The sequence below is a fragment of the Microtus oregoni genome, unplaced genomic scaffold, assembly GCF_018167655.1.
Source record: "Microtus oregoni isolate MIOR12 unplaced genomic scaffold, Mior012 000002F_ref0000024, whole genome shotgun sequence".
NCBI classification, from domain to species: domain Eukaryota; kingdom Metazoa; phylum Chordata; class Mammalia; order Rodentia; family Cricetidae; genus Microtus; species Microtus oregoni.
The window spans coordinates 32,372,550-32,379,467 of NW_024543061.1; positions in this window are offsets into that span (position 1 = coordinate 32,372,550).

Genomic DNA, 6,918 nt, shown 5'->3' on the forward strand with positions numbered 1-6,918 from the left:
AGAGTCAGTGCCTGAGGGAACAGAGTGTCCTCAGGCTGTGGCTCTCATGGCCTGCCTCTGGTAGTGATGGAGTTGCAGTTGCTGACTAGTGTAGATGTAGCTTAAAAGGCAGCAACCATTAAAAAAAGAGGGCAATAATTGGCATTCCAACAGGTGGTAGAACCACATGGAAGAAAGAATCATGCCAGATGGCGTGATAAGAAAATTGAAACCATATGTGGCTAACATAACAATGAATCTATGAGGATGTAATTTATTGCAGCAGTAGAAAAACACAGATTACTATTTCCCCAATCTCAGAAACTATAAAAAATAAGAAATGCTTATGAGTAAATGTTGAAAGAAACTATCAAGGGCAGTCACAGACCATCCAAGAGGTACGTAAGCATAGCATAAAAGCTGTTGGTATTTCAAAGGTACAACTGCCCTACCTTTAAAATGGTTGACTGACAAACCTGGGTGGAACAATGGCCTTTGACATTAAAAAATTACGGGACTTAGAACAGCTAGTAAAGGAGCAGCTAAATGCTCAACATATTGAAGAATCACAAGTCCTTGGAATTTTCCTGTATTTGTTACTAAAAATAAATTTGGAAAATGAAGGATTGTAACAGATGTAAGATCCATAAGTAAGGTGATTCAGCCAGTGGGCTCTTTACAATTTGGAATTCCCTTGCCTTCTTTATTGCCTAAGGGATTGGCTATTATAGTGATTAATTTTTTAAAAATATTTATTTATTTGTTATGTATACAATAGTCTATTTATGCGTATGCCTGCAGGCCAGAAGAGGGCACCAGACCTCATTACAGATGGTTGTGAGCCACCATGTGGCCGCTGGGACTTGAACTCAGGACCCTTGGAAGAGCAGGCAATGCTCCTAACCACTGAGCCATCTCTCCAGCCCCTATAGTGATTAATTTAAAAGACTACTTTTTTACCATACAATTAAACATCCAGATAGAGAAAAAATTGCCTTCATGGTGCCTACTTATATTAATTCTCAGCCTGTAAAGAGATATCAATAGAAAGTTCTCCCATGAGGGATGTTTAACAGTTCCACCCTGTGCCAATAGTTTATATGTTAGTCATTAGAAATAATTTGTGTACATTCTCCAGTCTATAATTTACCATTATTTGGATTCTTATTAGCTGAGTTAAATGCAGATACTTTTGAATAAATAAAGAAAATTTTGCCTTGCTGGAAATTACAAATTGCTTGTGAGAAAATACAAATAAAAGATTCTATTGATTACATAGGAAATAAAATGCTTACAAAAATTCAACCACAAAAGGTAATAATCAGGGAATATCAATTGTGAACTCTTAATGACTTTCAAAATGTTCTGGGAGACATTTCTTATCTTCAATTCACTATTGGAGTAACAACTCAAGAAATGAATAATTTGTTCCAAACCATAAAAGATGACAAGGACTTAAAAAGTCCAAGAGAATTATCAGCTAAAGCTGAGAGAGAATTGACTTTGGTATAAAACAAATTACAGGTTGCTCGTGTGGATCATGTGGATCTGGAGCTTGATTGAATTTTGGTTATTTTACACTTTATGCATTCCCCTACAGGGATTTTAATGCAGAGGGAAGATACTATCTTAAAGTAATTTTTTTAGCCAAACAAGCAAAATAAAAACTTAAAGACCTATGTGGAAAAGGTTTCTGAATTGATTCTAAAAGGAAAATTAAGATTTCATCAATTGAAAGAAATGGACCCAGCAGAAATTGTAGTACCTCTTACTGATGCTGAAATTGCTTCATTATGGGCAGAAAATAAAAACTGCCAAAGACTAGACTAGAACAATGGAAGACTAGAAAAATGTGGTAAATCAATGAGCTCTACTATAACAAGGTCCAAAAACATTGTTAAACATTTTATCTTACTCATGGAAACATTGTTCTATAATGAGCCCTAACTTGAGTCGGAATAAGTGGAGGCTACATTCACAAGAGCAGCAGCAAAAAAGAGTCATATGACTAAATTCTAGATGGTGGGCTGGTAATTGAGAGGAGCATCCCAGCCTTTCTTACCTGTAGCTGACCTAATGTGAAGATGGAGACTGAAGCTGCATTTAAGGCAAAGGGACAAATGAGTCATTAGAAATTGCAAAGTGCAAAATAAAAGGATACTGGGTCTCCAATGCCTTGAAAAGCCATGGAACTCATAGTTTACTGTTGAAAGATAAATATTTATTTTGTTAAAGTCAAAAAATTAAATGAATAAAAACTGCCAAAGAGATTGTGAAGCACAATTAATAGAAGTTCAGGGTCAGAAATTGGGGTTCAACCTGACCATCCAAAAAGTAAAACAGCCAGCTCTTGTTGCGGGAGGTTCTTCTGCTCCTCCAGCCAATAGCCGCTGAGATACCAGCCCATTGGGGCGTGGTCTCTCTCTTTAAAAAAGCGGCCACTTCCCTCCTTACTCTTTCTTTGCTTCCTGCTCCGTTTCTGGCGATTAGACTCCTTCCTGATTGCGCAGAGGGCTGTTGTCTGGGACGGTGATCTGTAAGTTTTTTCCCCTTTAAGTAAATACCACCCTATTAATCATAATTCCAAACTGGTGTGGGATTGTTTATGACTTATGCCTTCAAGCTCTTACCTTGACCTCAGTCTGAAAATAGCAATACTGGCTTCAGGAATCTCAGAAGGAGACTGTCTGAGATCTGCCTCCTTCCATTTTATATTCCTCTCTAGGGTTGGGATTAAAGGTGTGCACCAATGTCATTAAAGGCATGCACTGCCCAGTTCTATGGCAACTAGTGTGGCTAATTGGATTAAAGGTGTGTGTTACCATAATCTAATCTATAAGAATAACCAGTTGGACTGTTTTACTCTCAGATCTTCAAGCAGTCTTTATTTATTAAAAAAGACTGAAATGCCACTACATTTCCCCATTTTTGTCTAAATAAAGAAAAGGTTATAACTAATATAAGAAAACTATATACAGTAAGTACAATGACTATGTATAATACATACAGGCAATAAATATAACAACAATGTCTAGTTCATTTGCATTTGACAAATTCAGAAAAAAATATTTTATACCTATCCTATCTTAGTAAGTCTTTTTTTTTTGACAGAGACACGGGTCATCCTTGAAACAGGAATGCCCCAAGAATGCCCCCTTTATTGTGTGCAGGGGCAGCTTATACAGGGATAGCCATGCTCCAGCCAAACACCAGAAACCACTCCCCTGCCATTAGGAACTCATACTCAGAGCAGCTGCAGGCACTCAGATCAGGGGAAAACAGTTGTTTACAAGAAATTCAGGATCTGGGAGTTCACTGCTCCCAACAATCGCATGATTTTTAGTTAAGTCTTCTCATTATTTCATTTTAAAGGCATTTTATATATTCTATACATAAAGTCTTATACATAATTTACTTTCTATCATAACTTGCTTTCTGTATATGGTAAACTATAACTATAGCTATCTAATCTTCAACTCCCTCAGAGACCCAAGAAAGAAATAATTTTAATTGGGTAAGCAGGAAGAACAAGCAAGTGACTTCTAAAAAAAAATGTGAGAAATGACAGAAACAGCTGGCTGCATGGAGAGTCACCCAAAATTCCTCTGCAACATTGGGGCATCCATCTTTGGCCTACAAGCCTAGCATATTTGACAGACTTTTCTGTGAAGCAGGATAGTTTGTGTCCTGCTCCTCTAATTAGGACAGCATACTTTCAGCAGTTGAGACATGGGTATTTTCTTGCCCAATAGAAAGTAAACTCTATGTGGAGTTTCTTCGATACCCATTATCTTCTCTGAAGTAGATTGGTGCTGCCAGGAGCAAATGTGTCTCATTGTCATATAAAAGAAGAACTTAGGTTATTAAAATATCTTAAATGCCATATTCTGTAGATCTCTAAAGTGTTTGAAGATGATCTATCTATTTAAATCATATCTTTGCATTGAAAACATACCTAGATCTCTCAGCGCCAGGAGAGCCAGCATTGGGGTGAGTTTCTGGCCCTGCGGCGCCAGCCTGGGACGGGGAGCTCAGAGGTTCCTTGGCCCCCAATCCTTCTTGGGCTCTCTGCAGGGCCTCTACTCCCTGCATACCGCCTCTTTCTTCCTAGCCCACCCAGCTTCCATCCAGAACCCTCCCCACTTCAGCCCCACCGCCCTCTTTCGGCACATAACATCACCCAGCCCAGTCTGTCTGGGCACTGGGTCCGAATCCTCGGGGAACCCAAGCGGGCGGGAGTTCCTTTGTTTCTATGGCCTGCCTGCACCAAGCAGGGTAGGTGCTTTGTTTGCGAGCTGCCCAATCAACACGGAGACCTGATCTCTTGGCACCAGGAGAGCCAACGTTGGGGAGAGCCAGCATTGGGTAGGCAAGGAGACCTGATCCGGTAAAAGAAGATCCATAAGGGAGCATTTGGAAGAAGAGATGGGCAGATGCCAAGGCAAGAATTCGCCCAACAAACTGAAAAGCAACATGAAGCCACCAGAAACCAGCGACCTCACAATGGGAGGACATGAACACCTTAATCAAGAAGAAGTAGAAAAGATTGACTTCATGAAAGTGATTGACGCCCTTAAACAGCATGTAAAAAACGCCCTTATAGAAATGGATGAGAAATATAACAGAAAGTTTGAAGAATTGAATAAATCAGTAAATGATACCCTAGAAAGCCAAGGAAAAACAATCAAACAGATAATGGAAACAGTTCAAGACTTGAAAACTGAAATGGAGGCAAAGAAGAAAACACAAACAGAGGGCCGGCTGGACATGGAAAATTTAAGTAACAAACAGAGTCTACAGAAACAAGCATAACCAACAGAATACAAGAGTTAGAAGAAATAATCTCAGATTCTGAGGATACCATAGAGAAAATAAACACACTGATCAAAGAAAACAGCAAGTCCAACAAACTCTCATCACAAAACATTCAGGAAATATGGGACACAATAAAAGACCAAACCTAAGAATAATAGGAGTAGAAGAAGGAGAAGAAGTGCAGCTCAATGGTCCAGAAAATATATTTAATAAAATTATAGAAGAAAACTTTCCCAACCTAAAGAAAGATATACCTATGAAGGTTCAAGAAGCATACAGAACACCGAATATGCTGGATCAAAAAAAAAAAAAACATCCCCTCGCCATATAATTATCAAAACACAAAGCATACAGAATAAGGAAAGAATATTAAGAGCTGCAAAGGAAAAAGGCCAAATTACTTATAAAGGTAAACCTACCAGACTTACACCTGACTTCTCCATGGAAACCATGAAAGCCAGAAGGTCCTGGATAGATGTACTGCAGAAACTGAGAGACCATGGATGCAAGCCCAGATTACTATACCCAGCCAAGCTTTCGTTCACTATAAATGGAGAAAATAAAATTTTCCAGGATAAAAACAAATTTAAACAATACGCAGCCACAAATCCAGCCTTACAGAAAGTAATAGAAGGAAAATCACTAACCAAGGAGTCCAACAATGACCACAATAACTCAGACATCTAGAGACCCTTCACCAACACAAATCAAAGAAGGGAAACACACAAACTCTACGACTAAAAAAATGACCGGAGTTAACAACCACTGGTCATTAATATCACTTAATGTCAATGGACTCAACTCACCTATAAAAAGGCACAGGCTAAGAGATTGGATACAAAAACAGGATCCAACATTCTGCTGTTTACAAGAAACACACCTCAACCACAAAGACAGGCACCTACTCAGAGTAAAGGGCTGGGAAAAGGCTTATCAAGCAAATGGACCTAAGGAACAAGCAGGTGTGGTCATACTAATCTCTAACAAAGTTGACTTCAAACTTAAATCAATCAGAAGAGATGGAGAGGGGCATTTTATACTCATAACAGGAACAGTTCATCGGGATGAAGTCTCAATCCTGAACATCTATGCCCCTAATATAAAAGCACCCACGTACATAAAAGAAACATTGCTAAAACTCAAGGCAGCCATCAAACCGCACACACTAATAGTAGGAGACTTCAACACTCCTCTCTCACCAATGGACAGGTCAATCAGACAGAAACCTAACAGAGAAATAAGAGAATTAATGGAGGTAATGAATCAAATGGACTTAACAGACATCTATAGAACATTCCACCCAAATAGGAAAGAATATACCTTCTTCTCTGCAGCTCATGGAACCTTCTCAAAAATCGACCACATAGTCGGTAACAAAGCAAACATCCACAAAAAAATATTAGTAACCACCTGTGTCTTATCAGATCACCATGGATTAAAGTTAGAATTCAACAACAATGCTACCCCCAGAAAGCCTACAAATTCATGGAAACTGAACAGTCAATTACTGAACCATACCTGGATTAAGGAAGAAATAAAGAAAGAAATTAAAGTCTTCCTGGAATTCAATGAAAATAAAGAAACAACATACTCAAACTTATGGGACACTATGAAAGCAGTCCTAAGAGGAAAGTTCATAGCACTAAGTGCCCACTTAAAGAAAACAGAGAAGCTCACATTGGAGACTTAACAGCCCACCTGAAAGCTCTAGAAAAAAAAGAAGCAGACTCACCTAGGAGGAGTAGAAGTCTGGAAATAATCAAACTGAGGGCTGAAATCAACAAAATGGAAACACAGAAAACAATACAAAGAATCAATGAAACAAAAAGCTGGTTCCTGGAGAAAATCAACAAGATTGACAAACCCCTATCCAAACTAATCAAACGGCAGAGAGAGAATTTGCAAATTATTAAGATCAGAAATGAAAAGGGGGACATAACCACAGACACAGAGGAAATTCAGAGAATCATTAGATCTTACTACAAAAGCCTATATGCCACAAAACTGGAAAATGTAAAGGAAATGGACACTTTTTTAGATAAATACCATATACCAAAGTTAAACCAGGACCAGGTGAACAATCTAAATAGACCTGTTAGTCGCGAAGAATTAGAAGAGGTTATC